Here is a 23,987-nt window from a genome sequence, read left to right on the forward strand (position 1 = left end):
TCCCTAGCTAAGCTAAATAAATGAAATAGTAAAGTTCTTTGAGGATTCTTACGTGCTCCACGCAAAGTCCAGCAGCACGACACCCTCATCGGAAAGTCAGAAAGCAGCAGCCAGCCCATCCCCAGGGCATGGACTTTTTATACCTTTCTATGCTAGCTAATCTAAGTAAAGGAAAATTTTCTGCAAAAGACGATGTCTCGGAGAGTGACAAGTGACATGTCACCTACATTTCAAAACTTCCATTCGGTCATATTCTTTGGGACCATTGTCTTTCTCGTACGTGTTCCAAAGCTTTCTTGATTTGCAACAATTTTAACAAGAGTTCTCACTGACTCCATTTCACTTCCGCGGATGCCAAGTTAGCAAGTGTTCTTTTCTACCAGTTTCTGACCTTGGCCACGTCCGACAGAATAATGACAACACATCATCTTTGTTGAGTGAATGCAATTTTGACGGAAATTTTTCTTTCACAGAGACATCTCGTGCTCCTTGCAGAATTAAATTCATCGTTTAGCAAACTCGAGCAAACTAGGCCCAAAAGTAGGCAACTTATTTTTCTAGTATAAAACAAACACAAGAAAAGTATTAATGTAAGAAATATTATTTATTCTGTTTCCACCCTTCGTTTACTAATTGATTAACCCACCCAATTAGTCTAATGTTACCTAGCACCAAGCAACAAATAAGCAGCATTTTATATCTACCAGTCTTCATGAATCCATAAAAACCTTATGTGCACCTAGAATAGTAGAAATGACATCACATAGACAAGGAAAGCAAAATAAGCACATGCTTCTTTTAAATCTGCTGCAGTTTAGTAATGACAAAACGAAAACGACAAATTAATTTATTATTTTTGCACGAACAAAAGATGCAACATTTATGCACGTTTATGAGCACACGTGTTACCGTCCCCATGTGTAAAGTTTAATCTAGGTTGTGTTAGCAAAACACATCACAAATCATTAATATTATTATTTATGTTATGGAAATGTGACTTCACGAGTTTAAACAGATTTCTGTTTTCTATCTCGCTCCATCACCCCCTAGCATACTTTTATGCCCCCACAGGATATTTTAGAAATAGCTTCAGCCCCAGAAACTCTCATCATCCTTGTGGACCCCCGGGAAAAGCTTTTGTTCTCCCATTAGAAAACAGATTCAGCTCCTTGAACACTATAGATTGACTAAACTCATTTCCTCCCCACAAGAGTAATCCAATAATATCAGGCCAAGGTTTCAATCAGGAGATGGAGGGAGCACCTCTGCGGCTCCTCCGTATTAGCACAATTATTGACGCCGGGAGGCCTGAAACGACACAATTTTGCTCCGCATTCAGTCTTCATATGCAAAGCTACAACAATCCTAGTGACCCGGCTCTCCCAAATAATGGGATTGGCACTCCCTTGGCCCTCATAGAACCACAGGAGGAGTTTCCCACTTCTAGACTTATCTCGTGGAACGTAGCTGGGATCAATTTCAAACTGGACCACCCAGAGTGAGGCAATCTAATAGATCAGTATGATCTGTGTATATTCCAAGAGACTTGGGCTCTGGATGCTCCACACAGAGTGGGGTTTGCAACCTTTTGGACAAAGGCCCAACGAGGGTTAAGGGGCAGACCCTTTGGGGGACTCTGTATCTGGGTAGCTACCCACCCTGGGCTGTTCTGTGAAGGTCTTAGACACCCACTCGCCAGATATTGATTCTACCCGTCTTAATTTCCCAGCTGGCGGACAGCTGGCAATAGTCAACGTATATTTACGCCTCTCACAAACAACAGAGGCCCTATCTGTATTAAATCAATTAGAAGAACTTTTATTACTACTCTCAGCTACGTCCCACAAAATCATAGGGGGCGACTTCAATTGCCACTATGAACCCCTAGGTGGTATCACATCGGTCACTCGAGAGGAGGACACAGTGTGGTCCATCCCCGAGTGTTCAATGTATCCAACAAAGAGCTGGACTCCGCTTGTCCTAAAACTAAACAGTTTAACTATTTCACATTCCTTTAGAGCCTGCAATGGAAGATTCCCCACAGACCTCCCCGGTAAAGTAACATTCAACAGACCAGGAAAAAGTACAACAATAGACTATGTAATGGTTAATCTAGAATTCTGGTCACATATCCGGACTTTTACTGTCGTCTCTAGACTGGACAGCGATCATAATTTACTCTCTTTAGAGCTTAAGCATCCACTTGGTTCGCTGACTAACCCCCGTAGAGTCGAGGGCAATAACAACCAAAACTTATTTCTAACAGAATCAGATGGGGTAACTTCGCACAATCCCAAGACAAGGTAGCAAATTGTACCATCAAGTCGCTAACACCCTCGAGAGAGTTTTCCCCTTTTCGGTAGATAAATTAGACCTAGCCCACCAATATGCAATAAATAAATTCCATTTAGAGCTCACGGACAAATTGGCCACCTTCTTTTACTCAACTGCAATCAAGAGGGATCAGCCTCAACGTCCAAAAAATTGGTACAGCTCATCATGCAGACAGGCGAAGTCCATGCTATTAAGGGAGGTTAAAAGTGGCTCAATTGAATCAACTAGACTAGCCAGATCCAATTACCAGAACACAATAGCAAAGGCTAAACTAGACTGGGAGGAAGACAGATGGGCTGACATTAAACTAGCATTGGAGAATCGTGATTATAGGGCCTTCTGGAATCTGGTAAAATCTGGAAAGGCCGACAGCCCTCCAGCCATAGCCCCGAACGTAAGTGAAGAGGCTTGGATTATGCATTATAAAAACTTATATTCCTTAAACAAAGGTGCTCCTACTGAGATGATCGCTCGCCCCCGGTCTCGTTCCCAGTAAGCAAAGACCCTAAAAATCCGCCCCAGGGGCTCTCCAGATGCACCATGTCAGAGATGCGTGCTGTCTTGAGGTCCTTACCATCAGGAAAAGCGCTGGGCCTTGACAGGATCCCGGGTGACCTGTTCCTTAGCGAGCAGAAGGTTTGGGCACCATATATCTGGCTACTGTTCAATGCCATCTTTCAGGGCATGCACGTTCCGCTCACCTGGCTCGGAGCTGAAATTATTCCTATTCTTAAAAAGGGCTCCCCCCTTGATCCGTTGAACTACCGACCAATTAGCCTCATAGATATCTTGCAAAAACTGTTTGCCCGAATACTTCTTTGTAGGCTACAATCATGGATAGAAGATCACAAAATCCTCACCCCCCTACAGGCGGGGTTTAGGGCAAAGGTTTCTACTACGGATCAACTTTTCAGCCTAAATCTAATCCACTGGAAAGTGGTTACCAAGGGGGAGGCAGTTTGTACCTGATCTTCGTAGATCTCCGATCTGCGTTCGATCTCGTGAATAGAGATAAGCTCTGGGCCATCTTGCTAGAAATGGGCATCCCCTATTATTTATGCCGAATGATACAACGTCTGCACCAAGGAAATTATGCCAGGGTCCGTTATGGAAAAACGGGAGAGCTTTCGGCTCCCTTTGGAGTTGAAAAGGGGGTCAGGCAGGGGTGCGTGCTGGCTCCTACACTTTTCTCGCTTTTTCTTAACGGCCTGGTTGATTATCTTTTAGGTTTGAAAGACCTAGATTCCCCATGTTTGGCAGACCGTCCTGTCCCAGCTCTAATGTACGCTGACGATACGTTACTTATATCCAAGTCATCTATGGGTATTCAGCGTACATTGGATGCATTCTGTAACTTTTGCTCACTCAGGAGATCAACCTTGATAAAACAAAATATATGGTTTTTAATGCAAGAACAGCAAACTGTCCCCATCCCCAACTGAAGGGCAAGGCCCTGGGAAGAACATCCACATTCGACTACCTGGGGATCACCCTGAACGATCGCATGGACTGGCGGTCTACCGTGGGCAAAGCCAACCTTAAACTAGCTCAGGTATCAGGGGGTATCCTAAAGGTACATAATGATTGCCCCCAAAAAATCATAGCGCCTCCAATAGAAATATACAAGGCCCAAGCAAGGGGAGGTGCGCTCTATGGAGTAGAACTCTGGTGCCATACTAACGTAGGCTCTCTGGAAGCGACCGAGAACAGCTTCCTGAGATGCCTACTATGTCTCCCCCAGAGCACTCCCCTACTACCCCTACGCTTAGATGTTGGCCTGATTCCAATTAGGGACACTATCACTGATAGCCCCTTACTTTATTGGAGACAACTTTGGTGTACTCCAGAGCTTAGTCCATTCAGGGAGGAATTGAAGGACTTTTTACTCACGCACGGGGCAGGGAAGATACCCTGGCTTATGCATATTAAACACCTATGCCAGTACCTGGGAAGGGCTGACCTATGGCTCACTCCCGAACAGTCTTGTCCCTATATTTCCAATAAATCTCTTGCTTTAGCGCTCAAAGATCACCACCTGCCACTCTACATCGGAACGGCAACGTAGGGGTGCTAAGCTCTAGATTTCTGGAAGTCAAATGCACGTATCGCTTCGAACAATTTCTGGACACTATCCAGCCACCCCTTGCAAAAAAACCTTACGTGCAATTCAGACACGGAACGCTTCCGGTAAGGGATATTACCAACAAGTGGGCTGGAGCAAATTCTACACCAAACGGCTGTCCAGGTTGCTCAGCTAGTGTAGAATCAGACTTACATGTTCTACTCTTTTGCCCTTCCTATGCAAAAATTTGGGCATAAGAAATTATCAGGAAGTGCACCGTATGTTAAGATTTGACCCCACCCCCTTGATGGTATTTGTGACCTCAGGATTTTTATTTTATATGTGGTGTCAAAGAAAGGCTTAAGGCGCAAGATCCTGTGCCCAATGCCTAGGTAGTTCACTTTATAATATGAGGTGGGGGCTGGCAAGTGAAAAGAGAAGATATAAGACATTTAAACCTAGCCCCTGAGTTTTGTATTTTTTCAACCATGCACTAGACTGTTTGTGATCAACTTCTAATAATTTTTTTTAATGATTTTAAAGGATTTTATTGTCATAATCACGCTTACCTGTATAGTTCACTCCCTTCCTTAATGTTTATATTTCTTTATTTTTTACTGTGTTCTTACCTGTATACTGCTTTTATGGCCTATGGCCGAAATAAAGTTTATGACTGACTGACAATAGGTACATAGGGTTCAAATAGGGCAGTAACTAACCAATCAGACACACAAACACGGTGCTACGTGAGGAGGGAAGTGTGAGGAACAGGAGAGGAGGGAGCAGTGCTTGGATGTGGCCTAATGGCCAGAGCAGTGTACCTTGAAGCTGGGGAACCAGGTTTGAGTTTCGTAATTGGCCCTGGCTGTACATTGAATGTGTCCATCTGTAATGCAACTTGTGGTTATTTAAAGTGCTCTGATTATCTGCGGGTCCAGTTCGCGTAAGCCGCCATAGTTTGGTGTGATAGTGCAGCGGGAATATAAATAAACAGCCACACGAGAATAGTGAACCGCATGATAAAAGGCTGATTGTGTTAAAGATAAACATTTGTGCCCGTACAGTAAATGAAAACGCCTTGTCCGAGTGGAGAGGACCACTACAATATAAGTTCAAAATGAATGCGGGCATACCTAATGAGGGTCATCCCCATAGGACTTGGGGAAGAGGCAGGTAATCTACCAATGCAGCACTTCATTTAACAAAACAATGTTATCTAATGCTGCAATGTTTTTAAAAGTAGCACAACTTAATCACTGGAAAACACGTTTGCGTTCACTCACTTGATCCATCAATGGTCCATGCTCTGCCTATGGTGTCCTCCCGTCCTGAATATTGATGTCGGGAGGATGTTTTTATATGGATGCTACCCGGCATGGCGTGTGAGGTATCAGCATTGTTGTTAAACGGTCTCCATTCACTCTAATGCGTGAGTCTAGAGAACGGCAGAGCCATGTTGCCGATATAGTTTTCAAACAAATTCCAGTATGGACAACGATTCCGTTGAACTAAAGCACCTAATTTAATGGTTCTATTTTGGTAGGGATAAAAAAATGAAGTGCATGAAAGAAATGTGTAGTAATGTTGTATTCTGTAGAGTGTTAATATGTCATTTGTAGAACACTGATGTTGCTTAGTGCTGTGGAATGTTTTAATCGCTGTTGGTCTTGGCTGCTGAGCCTGGTGGAGTTTATGTCTACTGGCTTCACGACCATGTAGATCCAATAAATATACTCAAATAAATGCCGGTTCCCAGCGTTATTACTACAAAATGGTTACAGTAGTTGACAATGACGGTAGAACAAGCGAGTGCAGTGCTGAAACAAAGCGCGCCTCCCGTGTACATAAACGTTAGGTGCATTGTGAGCCAGGAAGCGGCCGACATAGTAATAAAAACATAAAAAGTGGGTTCCGTGCTACAGCATGAAGAATGGCATATTAAACGTATTCACGTGGCAGCCTGTAAAGCATGAGCCATGGCAATTAAAATAAATAAATAAAGGAAGTAGTCCCTAAATGATACAGATACAGACCTAAAGTGTAACTAAACTGTAGTTCGTCGGTGCTGCTTACTATAAAACGGAAGTGACGTATGGGGAGCGCCAACCAATAATGAGTCATGAAAGCAGAGCAACGACGAAGTGAACCAATGACAATCAGCAGGCGATATTACACTCCATATACTGATTACTACAGGTCTTGCTGACATCGCATATATGCAGCATAAGCTCAACCTAAAAAGGGAGCAGGGCTGGATTGAGCATTTTTACAACTGCCACTGTTAGTTGAATCTCCAGAGCTTAGCCTGCTTGTCTGCACACAAAACATTATGCTGTCTTCACCCCCGTTTGTTACCACCACTGTCTGAGGTAAGCAGCCATCTCTCATGGATACTGGGCCACCCATGTAGATCTGACTTGATGCCTCTGCCACTTCCCACAGTGTCTATCTTCATTGCTGTGGAACGGGAGTAAGCAAAACACCTCACTGTACTGCACGTGTCCTTGATTAGACGCATCGCTCTGAGTACAAAACAGCTACGTTTTGTTGCTTGAGAAATATTACCAAACGGTTAATATGTTTTCTAGATCTGTACACATTTGCCTGCTAATGTCCTGGGGTGTGCTTTTGAGCGGAGAGTCCCACAACAAAATCTTTCCTTTTCTTTTTTATGTCATGGGCACAGACTGACAGAATGCACCAGCGCCTTCCCTGAGTCTTTGCAGGGCCTGGGAGTACAACAATCCCCCTGGTTATTATAAACCCAATGTTACTCATCTAGCATTTTTCATAAGGATGCAGGCCTTTGAACATTGAGAAACCACTGACTGAATTGTCTTTGTGGACCAAGGTGAGGGTGACATTTTTGTAGAGACCATACATATTTCCGCAAGCCCATCTGAATATCGTTTTCCCACTGCAATTTTTTTTCACAAACTTCAACATTAAAAACACAGTGCACATTTCATCTCTGGCAAGAAAGCCTATCCCTAGCTGACTCAAAAATGGGCTGGGGTCTGTTATCCTAACTAAATCATCCAGTCATCAGACAGTCTGATGTTCACTCACTCCAGCAGATGCAGGTGCTCCAAAATGAACAGATTCTTCTCCATTCTGTTTTCTGTCTATGATGTAGGGCAGGCCATCCTATGGATTAGACAACATTCTCAGATATTCGAAGGTAGCAGTGCTATCAGCTTTCCCTAGGCTTGCTACAGATCATTTAGATGCTCAGAAGATCATGTCTTGCTCAACAGAATGGCCTTAGATCATATCCTTGCAGCAAAAGGAGGGGTCTGTAAGATAGTAGAGTCTGAATGTTACACTCATCTCCCTAACATCTTTCTTAGCATTCACTAACAGATTGATCACATTAAGGATAGTGTTGTAAAAAGGTCAGGCTACCAATCAGAATAAAAGATCCTTAAGTATTGCCCGGCGGTATCGCCTCTTTAACCCACAAAATAGTAATCAATGAAGAGGCAGGCGCTGGAGACTGGAAGGCAAGAAACAAGGTTTATTCTCTCCGGAGGAGAACACATCAGTTCGGACAGCCAGTATCGTCACGAGGTGCTCTAACCGCATCTCTGAGGCCTGGCCTCTTATACACAGGTTTATGAATTTTATTGCAGGTAACACATTCTTGCAATGCTTTGAAGTATGAAAGGACATCCTCGGAATCTCCCCTCCAGGCCCGTTCCCACACACATTTACAGTTGAAGTCCCCACCCCGGTCACAATAGGTGATGATTATCGCGCAGCTGGGCATTCCGCCGATTCACGGAATGTGTGGGGTTGATCGGACATCATAGGGTGGGGGCTTTGATCAATTCGAGGGTCCTTTAATGGGGGAAGCTTCTTACTGTACGGGGGGCAATAAACAGTATCCGCAGGGCCAGGTGGCGGCCTGGGAACGAGGAAGACAAAAGGGCACGCAGGAAAGGGGGTTTGTATCAAAGGGCCTGGGACCATGAAAGGAATGAAGGGAGGTGTCGCGCTGGGAACAGGATGGGATTCCGGGACAGAGCTGCGCTGAAGAGGGGTTTACGACTCAAGGCATGTGAGAGCGGGGGGGTTGTCAGCGTGCGGGGGGATGCCTGCGAGGTTGAGAGAGAGAGAGAGAGAGACGCGCTGGCTATCAGCGAGGGGCAGGGAGGCCATGGTGGTCAAAATGGCTGCCGCTTACGTGCACGAATGGGTTCAAGAAGAGCAAGATGGCGCTGATAATGTTGAAGTTTGCAGCCTAACTTTTAACAGTCCTCCCTTTTCAACATATCTAGCCAACTTGCCTACTCAATGTCAATCTTCATCAAATTCCTAAACTCTGCATCATATAATGCTCCCATGCGTTCGTTTCCAAAGTCCACAGTCTTAGGGCAAATACAATTTGTACATAGTGAACACAGAGGTGGCAGACATTGTATTCCTAAGCATAGACCGCATATTACAACTACAGGAATCAGGATAATGGTGAACAGTCTCCAGCCCCAGTTCTTAACGGTGTTCCAGAACCAACCACCAAGCGACCATTCTTCCTGATCCTGGTGGACTTCTGCAGAGAGTCTGTGAAGATGTTCGATGGCTTTGTACACTGAGGGTGAGTTGTCTGGTATGTATGTACAGCAGCTGGACCCAATAATGCGGCATGCTCCACCACGGTCCGCAAGAACCACATCTAGGACAAGGCGGTTCTGGAGGGCCACCAGGCGGACCGCTTGAAGCTCGGCGGTGTTGTTAGCAAAGATACCAGCTGTGATGTTCATTGTTGTCTCAACTGCCTGAGTCAGATGTCGGATGGCACGGCTGTTTGCCATCGGGCCCCAGAGGGGAACAAGTCCCTTCATAGCATCGAGGAACTGCGCTCCTGTTGAGTCGGCTTGGTCAATGTCCTTGGCTCGTTTTTGTCTATGATGATTCGCTGGGGCCACATAAGTCGGAGGAAGGATGAAGGAGATGAAACAAGTGCCCCCCCCAGCCTTTGGGGAGCCAGGTGTAGGCCTTTGTGCCGCAGACGAAATACATGTTTGGGGACGACACAAAGGAAGGTGGATCCGTGGAGTCCAAAGTTCTGGTAAAACGGCAAGCACTGCGGCCCACCAGCTGTGTCCCACGTCCTTCTATGCACATGTGGCCTGTGACGTTGATGACTGACAGGGCCACAGTCAGAGTGGCAGCCGTTCGTTTCCGCAAGTAGGAGAAGGTGGGTCTGGTTGGATTGTTGAACACCTGCATTTCAATTCGTTCTTTAGCAGGGATGTCCATGTGGATTGAGTCGTTGGAGGTCTGCGGGCAGAAGTGTGCCTTTGTTTTGTTTCGCCAGACCCCGTGGAAGAAATGCGTTACGGTTTTGCTGGAGGTGGCATTGTCCTTATAGCTTTCTTGCAGGAGGATCAGCCAAGCAAGGCAGGAGCCATGAACTGAGAAGGGTGATGGGATGAATGGTATCGAGTGTCCAGTGGCGTGGGGTAGCAACCCACAGATCCAACAGTTGGTGGCATTGGTGGCGAGATTGTGCTGGTGAAGTAGCTGTACGAAAGAGTTATTCCAAAACTCCTTTCGCCTCTCTCTGAGTTGAGGAGAGAGCGAAATCAGATAATGTTCCTTCATGGTGGTAGGCTGAGCAGTGGTCAGGAATGTTTCGTGAGCAGGTGCATTTTCTTCCACAATCCAGAGTGTGGTCATGAGGAGAAAGCAGAAAAGGATTGCGATGAAGAGTGCAATTGTCTTTGAGCTGTGGAGTCTGTCTGTTCTTGGGTTTCTGTAGTGGGTATTTCCTGTTGCCTCCATCATCTTCTTATTTGGCGCTTCCATCATCTTCATCTTCAAGGTGCTCGGTAGTGGGCAGAACCACAGACTTAGGTTAGCTTCTCTCCAGGTAACCCTTGGTTGCTTTGGGTCACCGTTCTGAGATTTAACTTAGTTCGTGGTCTACTTAGCCGAAGCTCCCTCCTTTCGACGCAGGAAATACCCTTCTCTGGATGGCACAGTGGGATCAGAGAATTTTGAAAGTTCAAGTGCTTCGGTATCAGGATAGCAGGTTAGCGACGGTCGGTCCTTGTTCAGGAGCTCTTCTTGGTTGTCGATGTTTTCTGTCGTGGCCAGGGTCGAGGAGACCTTCTTACAGTGGTGTGCGTGCAGCCAGTGCCGTTTCCCCTCCACACGAAGAGCCGTCCGGGTGGTGATTAACACTTGCCAGGGGCCAGTCCACCGGGGTTCCAAACTCTTCGACCGCTGAAAGTTCCGGATCAGCACGAAATCTCCAGGTTGGATGGCGTGACCCGGACCCCTGGAAGCATCGGGGATGGCCTGCTGCACCTGCTGATGAATGACAGACAGAGTTTCAGTCAATTTATACAGATAATCAGACATTAGGACGTCCGGGACGTCATGAATGGAAGTTGGTTTCGGTGCAGACCAGACACTCATGGGTCGACCGAAAACAACTTCATAAGGTGTTAAGTGATGTCTGGTGGGGGTGGAACGCATCGATAGCAATGCCAGTGGGAGGGCGTCTGGCCATTTCAGACCCGTGGTAGCCACTATCTTGGCCAGTTTAAGCTTTAGAGTGGCATTGTGTCGCTCAACAAGTCCAGCAGACTGGGGGTGGAAGACTGCGTGGAATTTCTGCTTGATGCCCAACCCCTTTAAGATGAGCTGGATGACTTCGGCTATGAAGTGGGGGCCATTATCGCTCCATAAAATACGACAAAGGCCGTAACGGGGGAAAAACTCCTTTAACAGTACTTTTGCAGTGGCCATAGCAGTGTTGTCACGGGTTGGGTATGCTTCCACCCATTTGCTAAATGCGCACACCACAACAAGTACATATTTCAGGCCTTGGCACCTGTCTAGCTGGATGTAGTCCATCTGCAGGACTTCAAATGGGTGATTTGGGACCCCGAATCCTCCCCGGGGTACTACAGTTCCTTTCCCGGGGTTGTGTTGCAGGCATATCAAGCATTGTTGGACCAGACGTTTGGCGGAGTCTGTGATTTTATCATTGTGCCAAACTCTGGAGACAAGTTCAATCATGGGGGCTGATCCTATGTGGGCAGGGGAGTGTGCCATAGTCAGTATGGGAATCAGGTACGAGTCAGGTAGCAACCATTTGTTTGTGTCTCTTGTCCGCCAGCAGCCTTCGTCATCTTTTAATCCCACCCGTGTCCATTCAGTCAGTTCGTGCTGTGTGCTAGCCGTTTGAATGTCTCTAATAGTGTCCCTAGCGTCAGTCCATTTTTCTGCTTGTGACCTGGTCACGTACATACGTGTTGTCGTCCTATTTTCAGCTGTCGTTCGGGCAGTGATGTCGGCTTGCGCATTTCCCTGCCCAATGATGTCTGTCACCTTTTTGTGTGCCTGGCATTTGACGACTGCAAGCTTTTTGGGGAGAAGGACAGCTTCGATCAAGGCGGAGACTAGATCCCCGTGCAAAATGGGGGTGCCGTGTGAGGTCAAGAATCCCCTTTCCCTCCAAAGGAGCCCAAAATGGTGAACCACCCCGAAGGCATACTGGCTGTCGGTGTAAATGTTCGCTGTGGTTCCTGCTGCCAGAATGCAGGCTCGTGTCAGGGCAATCAGTTCCGCTGCCTGGGCAGATCGTTGCGTGATGCGGGCTGTCTCGACTACAGTTCGAGCCGTGGTGACTGCATAGGCAGCGGAAGTGGTGCCATCGGGGAGTTTGATGCAAGAACCGTCCACCCACAGCTCTCCGTCAGGGTCAGGGAAAGCCGTGTCTCTGAGGTCAACCCTACTTCTAGTCTGTTCGTCCGTAAGAGTCACGCAGTCATGTACAGGGTGCACATTGGGATCGTTCTCTGGTAAGGGTAACAGAGTTGCCGGGTTCAGTGTGGTGCATCTTTTCAGGGCGATATGGGGTGCAAGCAAAGTCAGTTCGTATCCAGTCAGTCGTGCACTCGTCAGGTGTTGCGTCTTGGTTTGGTTCAGGAGGGTGTCAACTGCATGGGGTACCAGTACCGTGAGGGAATTCGAGAGTACGATCCCCTCACTCTGTCGGATAGAGATTGCAGCAGCAGCTACATCTCGAAGGCAGGCAGGCAAGGCTCTGGCTACAGGGTCAAGAGTGGCAGAGAAGTAAGCGCACGGTCGTTGCTTTGGGCCAGTGGCCTGGGTCAGGACAGATAAAGCGCACCCCTCCCTTTCGTGAGTGTAAAGGGAGAAGGGCTTTTTGTAATCAGGGGTACCTAGGACAGGGGCCGAACAAAGGGCATCTCGTAGTTCCGTGAAGGAGGTTTGACACTCAGGGGTCCAAGGGAGTGGGAAGGGGACGTCTTTACCTAGCAGAGAAAGCAGCGGTTTCACAATGAGGCTAAAGTTTGGTAACCACTGTCGGCAGAAGGAGGTGAGGCCTAGTAGGGAGCGAACCTGTTTCTGGGTCTTAGGGACAGGAGTTTCGAGAATGGTTTGGATCCGGTCGGGAGTGAGTTTCCTTCCTTCTTTGGACAAAAGGTGGCCTAGGTAAGTGACCTGGGGTTGGCAGAATTGCAACTTCTTCTTGGAGACCTTGTGGATATTTTCCGCAAGGAAGTGCAGGAGTTGAATGGTGGCTGTAACTGCTAATGGAGTGGTGTCGGCTGCCAAAAGGATGTCGTCGACATATTGCACTAACACCACTCCATCGGGTAACTGGACTTGATCCAGTTGTCTCTTGAGGGCCTGGCTGTAGATGCTAGGGCTTTCTGTGTAGCCCTGGGGTGCTCGGCAGAACCTATATGAGCGGGCTTTTAGGGTGAAGCCGAAGAGATATCGGCTGTCTGGGTGGATGGGGATGGAAAAGAATGCGTTTTTGAGGTCAATGACAGTGAAGGTGGTGGCCGTAGAAGGAATCAAAGTCAGGATGGTGGTGATGTCTGAGACCACGGGGTACTGGGGTATCACCACTTTGTTGATCTCTCGAAGGTCAATGATAAAACAGTATGCTTTCTCATCTCAGCGTCGGTGATGGAAAACATGCGTCGGGGAGGGCAATGTCTAAGCAGAACGGGGTTGTCGTAAAGGAAAACTCGAACTCCGTCTTGAGAACATCTGATCGTCGCTCGGAAGTGTTTCAATAAGTCAAGTCCCATAATGGCGTCAGGGCTATTGGAGGAAAGCAAAAACGTGGTGTCAGTGGTGTTGTTTTCTAAGTCGAAGAGGATCGGGGCGAACAAAGGGTTAGTGGAGGGCGTTCCATCGAAACCTGTCGATGTTATAAGTGAGCCAGACAAGGGTGCCCTTGGAATCAGTCGTTTAGATAACGCACTACGTGTTGCGCCAGTGTCTACCAGAAAAGGAGACTTTGTACCCAGGACCTTAGCAGTGACGTAAGGGCCTTGCTGGTCAACATAGAGCTCGACTGGATCCCTCCCTTGCCCTTGGCAGTCCTATGCAAAGTTGTGGGCGTCATCGTAGTCAGATTGCTGGTATTGGTTCTGTCTGGGTCGATCAAATGTATTTGGTCTGCCTGATCTGTCGTTAGTCGTGTCATTTGGGGGCCCTCGCTGTTGTCCCTTATTTCTCGGTCCACTTGCTATGTCCTTGGGGTCTTTGTTTCTGATTATTTCCATAAGAACTGGGCACTGGGATTTCCAATGGCCAGTTCCTTTGCAGAAAGCACACCGGTCCTCTAAGGTCTGTACGTCCACTGTGGGGAGTCAAAGTGCGGTCATGGGGAAATGCAGTCTTAGGGACGTTCGTCTGGTAGTTTTCCCGGTATTGGTCTCGTCCTATAGTCACCCCTTGCAGTTGGGCAATCATCACCCTCTCTTTCAAGTCCTTCTTCTTTTTCTCTGTTGCTCTATCGTTTTAATTTTTCTGATGTTCATAATATTGGGCCATCTGGAGGATAGCCGTAGGTTTGGAGGCTGCCCAACTACTCTCGCTAGCCTGCAGTTTCTGGGAGACCTCCGGTGACAGACCCTTAACATAATTCTGGACAAACAGATGGTGTCCGGTTGCAGTGGTCATGTCCTGGCCGCTGTAATCGGAGAACACCGTTTCAAACCGGGAGAAGTATTCTGATACATCCTCCTGGGGTTTCTGGCGACAGGCCGTTACTATCGACCAGGCCACTTTCTTTTCTGGGATCAGGGTTTTTAATTTCTGTACGATTTTATCTGGAAGGTCTAGAATGGATTTCAAAGGCTTTTGTCCAGGTCCTCGTTGTTTATCAATGTCATCGAGTTGTGACCAGGTATGTCCAAACAGCTCAAGGTGGTCGACTTTCCGGATTTGCTTCCACACATCAGCTGGTAGACACAACCCGAAAAACAAGTCGATGTCAGCCAGGGTCATAATCGTTGAACCTAGGGCTGTACCCAATTCAGTATAGAAGGCAGTGGGGTTTTTACGTAGGTCAGGCAGAGATTTCCGGAATGTCAGAATCTCTTGCCGGTCCCATGGCTGGTAGACCCAGTTGTACACTACCCTCCCTTTTGCATCTTGGTGGTTTGCATCATCGTTAGTCCCTGCACCTCGTGGAGGAACCCAGTAAGGGGCAGCCTCTCGTATCGGCATCATGGTGTTAGATTGCTCAGTTTGTGGTTCGGTCGCTACGGATGTCGTGGGTTTAGTTCCCAATTCTCGTTCAGTGAGGTGGCGGAAAACCTCAAGCGTACGCGTAAGGAGGTCCGTCACATCACACTCACCCTCATCCCCAATATCGACCTTCCGGTACAGAGTCGTTAGGCTCTCGGGACCTTTGTCTCGATATCGGTCCTCGTATGCGTTCAAGACATGGTAACACAGTCGTACGGTAAAATGTCGTCTGTGGCTCCCTGTATACGAGTTAAACATATCCGTGATGTACTCTTCATCTTCCTTCCTTTCTACCAGTGTCCTTGCTATCTTGCCGATCCCTGTTCGCTCATCTTTGCTTAGTCTGCTTGTTCTTGCAGAACCAGCCCTTCGGGTCTCAGGGTCGCCTAACGCTGTCGTTTGCGTAGTATTTAATGCAAGGGGTTCGGCCGGCACAGAGGCCATGGGGGCCGAAGCTGTGGCGCTACCTTCGTTTGTACCTGGGGGTGGTGAGTGCTGTGCTAAGGGTTGGGAAGGGGCATATGGAGGGGGCATGTAGATGATCGGAGGACCTAACAGCAGATCATCGTTGGTTCGTTGTCTCGAGGGTAAATCAGGGTAGAGCATGGAGGACGTTCTAACCGGACACTGGCTTGATGTTTCCATTTCTAGTTTCTGTTTGGCTTTCTCTCTTTCTTTTATCTCTCCTTCTAGTTTCTGAGCAGCTAGGTGGGCTGCTTTTCGCAGCTCTTTTCCCAACCTACTCTCAGTTTTCTTTTTACGTTGTTCAGTTTCTTTGCGCCACATGCCGAAACTATCAAGCATAGTGGGCGTTGTCTTGTTTTTACCAAGGGCTGCTTCTAGCGCGTTTATTTTGTCATCATCAAAGGATCCTATCAGTGGCCACTGACTTTCTCGATCCTTTTTCGTATATTTATGCCACAGCTTGTTATAGGCTATAGCGATCAATCCATGCTTCATGAACATGTCCTTATTAGGGGTGCCTTCCAGTGGAGCCGGATGGTCCATCTCTAATAAGCGGTCCGGGCTAAACAGGCTACCAATCAGTGGGGAGAAGACAGACATGACGGATCACAACGGGGACAAAAAGTCAGCACTGCCTATCATATCACTGCGTGCAAAGACTAGACAGAATATTCCTATTCTACGTTGTTTGCAGGCAGTGAATACCTCATGAACCAATATCAAATAGTCAACGTTCGGTCAATCAAACAATTCAGTGGGGAGAATAAGTAGGCCCGCGAAGGTCTGCGTTACCTATCCTTTCACTATCTGTAAAAAGGGGGGGGGGCTCTTTCCTGTTTGCAGACAGAGAATCTCCAGAAAACAGTCTGTGAACAATAGTTCAGGTTCAAATAATTAATCAGTGGGGGAGAAAGATAGGCACGACGGCTGCATTACCTATCCTCCACTGCTTGCAAAGAGAGAGCCTGTTGTTTCTCCGTTTGCAGACAGCGGATCTCCAAATAAATCAACAAAGAGTAATACTAGTATTTTCTAAACACTCAAACAATCATTTCGCAATTCGTCGTGTTTACACGACCTTACCCGGACCGCATGGACAGTTTCTTGTCTTCCGAATCCAGCGCCCGATCGTCCTCTTTTCTTCGTAATCCTCGCGGCACTCCTGATGGTTCCCAGTCAGGACCGTAGATCACTCGAGAGAGGTCTGTTCGGAACCAGTGAAGTTCGGATGATCGGCTGTCAGACGAGGGTCTATCGGACAGGTGCACTCCCGATCGTTGCAGTCATTCACTCTGTCGTCAGGACCTCTCCCACTGGATCCATGAGTCACTGATGGGCCCCACGTTTGGGACGCCAATTGTAAAAAGGTCAGGCTACCAATCAGAATAAAAGATCCTTAAGTATTGCCCGGCGGTATCGCCTCTTTAACCCACAAAATAGTAATCAATGAAGAGGCAGGCGCTGGAGACTGGAAGGCAGGAAACAAGGTTTATTCTCTCCGGAGGAGAACACATCAGTTCGGACAGCCAGTATCGTCACGAGGTGCTCTAACCGCATCTCTGAGGCCTGGCCTCTTATACACAGGTTTATGAATTTTATTGCAGGTAACACATTCTTGCAATGCTTTGAAGTATGAAAGGACATCCTCGGAATCTCCCCTCCAGGCCCGTTCCCACACACATTTACAGTTGAAGTCCCCACCCCGGTCACAATAGGTGATGATTATCGCGCAGCTGGGCATTCCGCCGATTCACGGAATGTGTGGGGTTGATCGGATATCATAGGGTGGGGGCTTTGATCAATTCGAGGGTCCTTTAATGGGGGAAGCTTCCTACTGTACGGGGGGGGCAATAACCAGTATCCGCAGGGCCAGGTGGCGGCCTGGGAACGAGGAAGACAAACGGGCACGCAGGAAAGGGGGTTTGTATCAAAGGGCCTGGGACCATGAAAGGAATGAAGGGAGGTGTCGCGCTGGGAACAGGATGGGATTCCGGGACAGAGCTGCGCTGAAGAGGGGTTTACGACTCAAAGCATGTGAGAGCGGGGGGGTTGTCAGCGTGCGGGGGGATGCCTGCGAGGTTGAGAGAGAGAGAGAGACGCGCTGGCTATCAGCGAGGGGCAGGGAGGCCATGGTGCTCAAAATGGCTGCCGCTTACGTGCACGAATGGGTTCAAGAAGAGCAAGATGGCGCCGATAATGTTGACGTTTGCAGCCTAACTTTTAACAGTGTGAAGAAATTGCATGTGATTAAAGATAGCTTTGACTTCAACCAGGGCAGCATCTGGTTTTAGTTATTAGGAATATTTGGGAACTGATAAAAAAAGATTGTTGTTATTCCTGTTGTAATAACATGATATACTTTGATTAAATTAAGTATGCGCATCATGTAACATGCTTTCAATAATAAATATGTTGCCGTGCATATCCGCTTGATTCCCTTGTAGATGATGATGCATATGTCAAGGAAGTGTTAAAAACTGAAATAATATGAATGCATGCTATTGAATTGTTGCATTGGCTTCACCTGTCTAAGACAGCTTGGTTACAGGTTTCAAAGTGTGCATGTCTGGCTGGCCGTCTTAAAACGGCCAGCCAGAGGACATGTGCACTTTGAAAACTGCATATACTGCCCAACCTCCTCCCTGCTGCTGTCATTCAGCAGTGGCCCAGGCCTCGTCCTGACTCTCGGTTCAGGATGGGAAGATGAAAAATAAAATGGTAAAGAATTACCATTGTATCTTTCATCTCTGGGCTCTGGGGGAATTTTTAAGTGGGACAACGCTCCTCCAGCTCAAACTGAGCTGCCGCCCCTGGTTATTTTGCTGTACTGTGTTTTGCATTGCACATTGTAGAACAGCCGTCCTAGTAAGAGTAGCCTCAATTTGAAGTTGCAAAACGAAGCGAGCATTGCAGAAATTGGCCATTTGGGGCCAGATGTACAACCGTTTTTTGCATGCAAAAACCCTACAGGGCCATGTACAAACGCTATTTAGCGAGTCACAATTTATTTGCGACTCGCTAAATAGTGTTTGCGACTTGCAATTAGGAAGGGGGGTTTTAAGGGCGTCCCTTCCTAATTGCGACTCTGAGCTCTATGTATGACTGTTTTGCGACCGTACTTACTTCAGGTAGGTAGTTATGTAGTCGCAAATAGGAAAGGGTCCCCAAATGCATGCAAACATATTTTTTAAGGGCAGGCAGTGTTCCCAGGGACCATTGCCTGCACTTAAAAAACTAAACGAAAATGTTTCATACATTTTTTTAAAATGCATCATGTTTTCCTTTAAGGAAAACGAGCTGCATTTTAAAATAAAGCTGCTTTATTTAAAAGCAGTCCCAAACATGGTGGTCTGCTGAGTCCAGCAGGCCACCATCCCTGGGAGGGCCAGCCATTCTCACTGGGGTCGCAAAATGCGAGTGCCTCATGAATATTGATGAGCCTCGCATTTTGTGACCACATTGAGAATCCCTAACAGTGTCTCTGACACTGTTGTACATTTGGAATGGCGACTCGCTATTTTTCCGCAATTTGCGAGTCGCAATTCAAAATGGTCGTACAGCTGGCCCTGGGTTATTTGGCATTAAACGTGTGTTTGTCTTCTATGTGCTATCCAAAGTGTCTCTTCTTCTATTACACAACGTGTTACATAGTATGCTTTAAAATGATTTCTATTTTTTGTAGAACCTAATAATATTTTGTAGAGTTTGGTAACCACTATACTTACAAAAAAGAACTAAGGTCATTTCAACGTAGGTTTGAAGGTCTAGGAGCCAACTATTAACCAACAGTTAAGGTCAGTTTATTAACTTCAGTGGGTTAAAGCCATGGCTATGCAGTGCATATTAGAGTGCAAAAAAGAGAAATGATTAATATTATAGATCCTAAAAAACATAACATCCACCGAAAACCTGGGCTTATCTCCCAGTTTAGTTCTTTTGGAGCAAAAATGAGCATTGGAATGCAATCACCCTGTTATAACATGCTGCACAATTTTACCGGTGCACAGACATAATATCGACTCCAAAATATCGTTTGGACAGAATATCGAGTCAAAAATATCGTTTGGACAAAATATCGACAGGACAGAATATAGACAGACAAAATATCGTTTTTAAGGTAAGTGAAGTAATATCGACTGTAAATAATATAGAAAGTGAAAATATGTAAGTATATAATATAGATAGTAAAAAAATTCGTTTTTATTTTTAGGGTTCAGGGTCAGTTTTAGGTTTTTGGGTAAAGGGGTATTTTTAGGGTTCAGGGTCAGTTTTGGGTTTTTGGGTAAAGGGGTATTTTTAGGGTTCAGGGTCAGTTTTCAGTTTTTGGGTAAAGGGGTATTTTTAGGGTTCAGGGTCAGTTTTCAGTTTTTGGGTAAAGGGGTATTTTTAGGGTTTAAGGTCAGTTTTCAGTTTTTGGGTAAAGGGGTATTTTTAAGGTTCAGGGTCAGTTTTGGGTTTTTGGGTAAAGGGGTATTTTTAGGGTTCAGGGTCAGTTTTCAGTTTTTGGGTATTATTTTATTATATTTTGTTACTATATATATATGTTTTAATAAATATGAAATAAAAAAATATTTATTTAACTTTCATTAATTATTTAATTATTATAAGTTAATTTAAGTAATTTTAAGTATATTTTAGTAATTAATTATTAATATTAATTTAATTTAACACTGTTTTTAGTAAATACGATATTTTTTACAACTATATTTTTGTAAACGATATTTTTAACTCGATATTTTTGTACTTACCTGTTTGTAGATAGAAACTCGATATTTTGACTGTCGATATTTTGTCAACGATATTTTTGATGGTCGATATTCTGTCCCTCGATATTATTTCAGTGATCCAATTTTACCTTCACATTTATCACCAGCATTCGCAAAGTGTAATGTGGAGGGTTTTGTGTGTCGTGATGAGGGTTTCCCTTCTCTCAGTCGGAGTAAAACTAGGGGTGTGCAAAAAATTCCACTCTGCCAGCGGAGTTCGCAGAGTTTTGCCCACTCCTTTTTCTGCTTGGAGCGCGAAGTTCAGGCAAAACTCCGCCCAACAACATGTGGCAGAGTTTTTTCTTATGCCTGGCTAGCCAACGTCAAGTTGGTAAGCACGAGCAAGAGTTTGCGTCCCTTAGTGCGAGATTTAGGCACTAGAATGCATCCCGGTGAGATTTCTCAATGTGGGCTTTCGCGGCAGGCCGTTGAGAAAGCTGCCTCTCTACTAGAAAATGTAATCGAACGGCAGAAAGTAGCAGCGCCCTCTGGTGCACCCAATGGTGCAGTTGGCGCTGACTTTACAGTGCAGAACATGGTCCTGGTGCTAAAAATCAGCATTAGCAGCATGACATGCAGAATTCCACCCACTCGCAGGAGCTCTGTGGAATCTCATTGAGTTTTTATGTTACTCAGCAGAATTCCGTGGAGTGAAACTCTGCGAGTTCCGCCACTACTTGGTAAAACACATCATAAAGGTGATCATCCTGCAAAACCTAAAGCACACAAGTACTGAGTGTGGAAATTGGCTCCCTTCAAATTTCACATCACTCTAATGAAGTACCAGTATTTATGACAGAGGATAAATGACAAGGGATGCCATTGTATATTGGGCACTCATTCTTCACATCCCTAGTGTGCAGTCCAGCTCTGCTGGCAAGAGGAGGGTGTTCTGATTCCGGAAACTTTTGAACTATCTTTCCAACCCTGTCAGTGTGAAAATGTAGAAACTTTCAGATGTTTAACAACTTTTTTTAACGCTTGAATTTTTTGTGTACGTGGGAGTTACCAGCCCTCTCACATCTTCCCTGCTTTTTAAATGTTTTTATTTCTTTTTTTATTAAAATCGGCCTGTCCACCAGCCTGTTTTTTCTGTATTCATTTATTTCTTGGCATGTTACTTTTCGAGTTTGTAGTGCAATCTGGCCACTTCTTACTTACTTCATTTAGTAGTTGAGCATAAAATCAAAAACACATTTTTGGCATTTTTGCTGTCATTCTTTTTCTTTTGCTTTCCCATTTTCTATGATTTCACGACACGTCTTCTCTTTCTTGACTTCTGATGCATCTTGTGTGGATTTCTTCAAGAATCTCTTTCGCCATCTACACTTAGCTCAAACTGCATCACTGAATCTAAAGCATTTATGCCCAGCTCTAAAGTAATCTGGGGGTCAGCATCTGCTATCAATCAATCAATCAATCAGAGCATTTGTATAGCGCACTACTCACCCGGAGGGTCTCAAGGCGCTGGGGGGGGGGTCCGCTACTGCTCGAATAGCCAGGTCTTGAGCTGCTTCCTGAAGGCGAGGTGGTCCTGGGTCAGGCGGAGGTGGGCCGGAAGGGAGTTCCAAGTCTTGGAGGCCAGGTAGGAGAAGGACCTTCCTCCTGTGGTGGCTCTTCGGATGCGGGGGACGGCGGCGAGGGCGTGGCTGGTCGATCGAAGCTGGCGCGTGGGAGCGTAGAAGTTGAGGCGGCTGTTGAGGTATCCTGGTCCTTGGTTGTGTAAGGCTTTGTGTGCGTGGGTGAGGAGCCGGAAGGTGATTCTCTTGTTGACCGGGAGCCAGTGCAGGTTTCTCAGGTGTCCGGAGATGTGGCTGCGGCGGGGGATGTCCAGGATGAGTCGTGCTGAGGTGTTCTGGATCCGCTGGAGTCTCTTCTGGAGTTTGGCGGTGGTTCCGGCGTAGAGGGAGTTGCCGTAGTCCAGACGGCTGGTGACGAGTGCCTGGGTGACCGTCTTCCTGGTCTCGGTGGGGATCCATCGGAAGATCTTGCGTAGCATTCGCAGGATGTGGAAGCACGACGAGGAGACGGCGTTGACTTGTCTGGTCATGGAGAGGGAGGAGTCCAGGATGAAGCCCAGGTTGCGTGCGTGGTCAGTTGGTTTGGGTGCGCTGCCCAGGGCGGGGGGCCACCAGGAGTCGTCCCAGGCGGAGGGTGAGGATCCCAGGATGAGGACTTCCGTCTTGTCTGAGTTCAGTTTCAGGCGGCTGTTCGACATCCATTTGGCTACTTCTGTCATCCCTTCGTGCAGGTTGGCTCTGGCGGTGGCGGGGTCGTTGGTGAGGGAGAGGATCAGCTGGGTGTCGTCGGCGTAGGAGATGATCGTCGGCGTAGGAGATGCTATCACTACGCCTATCCACCTACATGCCCCATCTTTCACCCCCACCCCATTGGAACCAACTCCAGAATCAAGTACCGACTTCTCTGGACTTCATTATCTTCAAACAGCTCAAATCCTGCCTTTATAACTTCTAAAACACTCTGCTCACCAACAAATCAATCCATTAAAAACCCTCTAAATACCTCAAGGACAAACTAGATGCTGCCTACTCCCTGTAACTCGAAAAGTAGCAGATTTTGACAATACTAAAGCACTTATTTCCATCACATTTCAGGATAAAAAGAAACTGTGACACACATGCACTTCACATGCTGCTGGGATATCTCTAAATGCATTCAAAGATTGTTTGTGAAACACGCAATTGTTTATTTGTATATGTGTGCTGGAAAACCTTTCACCCGCAACTCCTTTCTCCCCTTACACTCTCATTTACTGTTTTACCACTGAAAGTGTCACTAGGCAAAAACTACACAATACCGACCCTTTGGATTCAGAGAAAGGAGAATAAAAAAGGCAAAGATGTCTCATGCTAAAATAATTAGCAGAAGTTCTCCAAAAGAAGCTACCTGATCTTGGAAATATAGGAATTGTTGCCAGAAGACAAACACTTTAAGGGTATCTTTATTGCTCATTCACCAACCGAACTCCTTCAAGGTTTTTAGGGAAACTACATCATCTCCTGAAGCCTACGTTCCAGTGTGCTGTACTCGATAGAAGCAGATTGAATGGTACTTAAGCAAGACAAATCTCTAAGGGCCAGATGTAGGTCGGTCGGTAACGGCCGAAAATCGGTATTTTCGGACGTTACCGACCGGTATATGGGTGACAGGTATGTAGGGGGCATTATTTTAACAAATCGGTAAAATTACGATTCGGTAATTTTACCGATTCGGTAAAAAAAAAATCGGTAAATTTACCGATTCTGAGGCACCGAGATGTAGGTGGGACTCTTCAGAGTCCCAGAGGCCTTACAAAATCGGTATTTTACCATCAAATCGAATTTGATGGTAAAATACCGATTCCGGTGTGCATGCACATGTGTGCATGCACACCTATGCCATGTGACAGGCAGACCTGCCCTTAGGGCATGTATGCCTGCCACATGGCACCCGAGCCTGTTTTGGGGGTGCCAGAGGGTGTCAAAGTGACACCCCCTGCACCCTTGTGCAAATCGGTATTTACCGATTCGGTAAATACCGAATCGGTAATGCCCATTCATTCCAATGGGCTTCAAAGCCCATAGGAATGAATGGGCATTACCGATTCGGTATTTACCGAATCGGTAAATACCGAATTCTTCAGAATCGGTATTCCAGCACATCTGGAATACCTACATATCCACCCCTTAGATTTACCGATTTTTAATTACCGAATCGGTAAAATTCGGTAATTAAAAATCAGTAAATCTATTTTACCTACATCTGGGCCCTAATAATTTAAATGATGTGGAAGAAAACAAAGGAATGGACATATGCAATTAGAAACA

Source organism: Lissotriton helveticus, chromosome 9 (assembly GCF_964261635.1).
Source record: "Lissotriton helveticus chromosome 9, aLisHel1.1, whole genome shotgun sequence".
Lineage (NCBI taxonomy): Eukaryota > Metazoa > Chordata > Amphibia > Caudata > Salamandridae > Lissotriton > Lissotriton helveticus.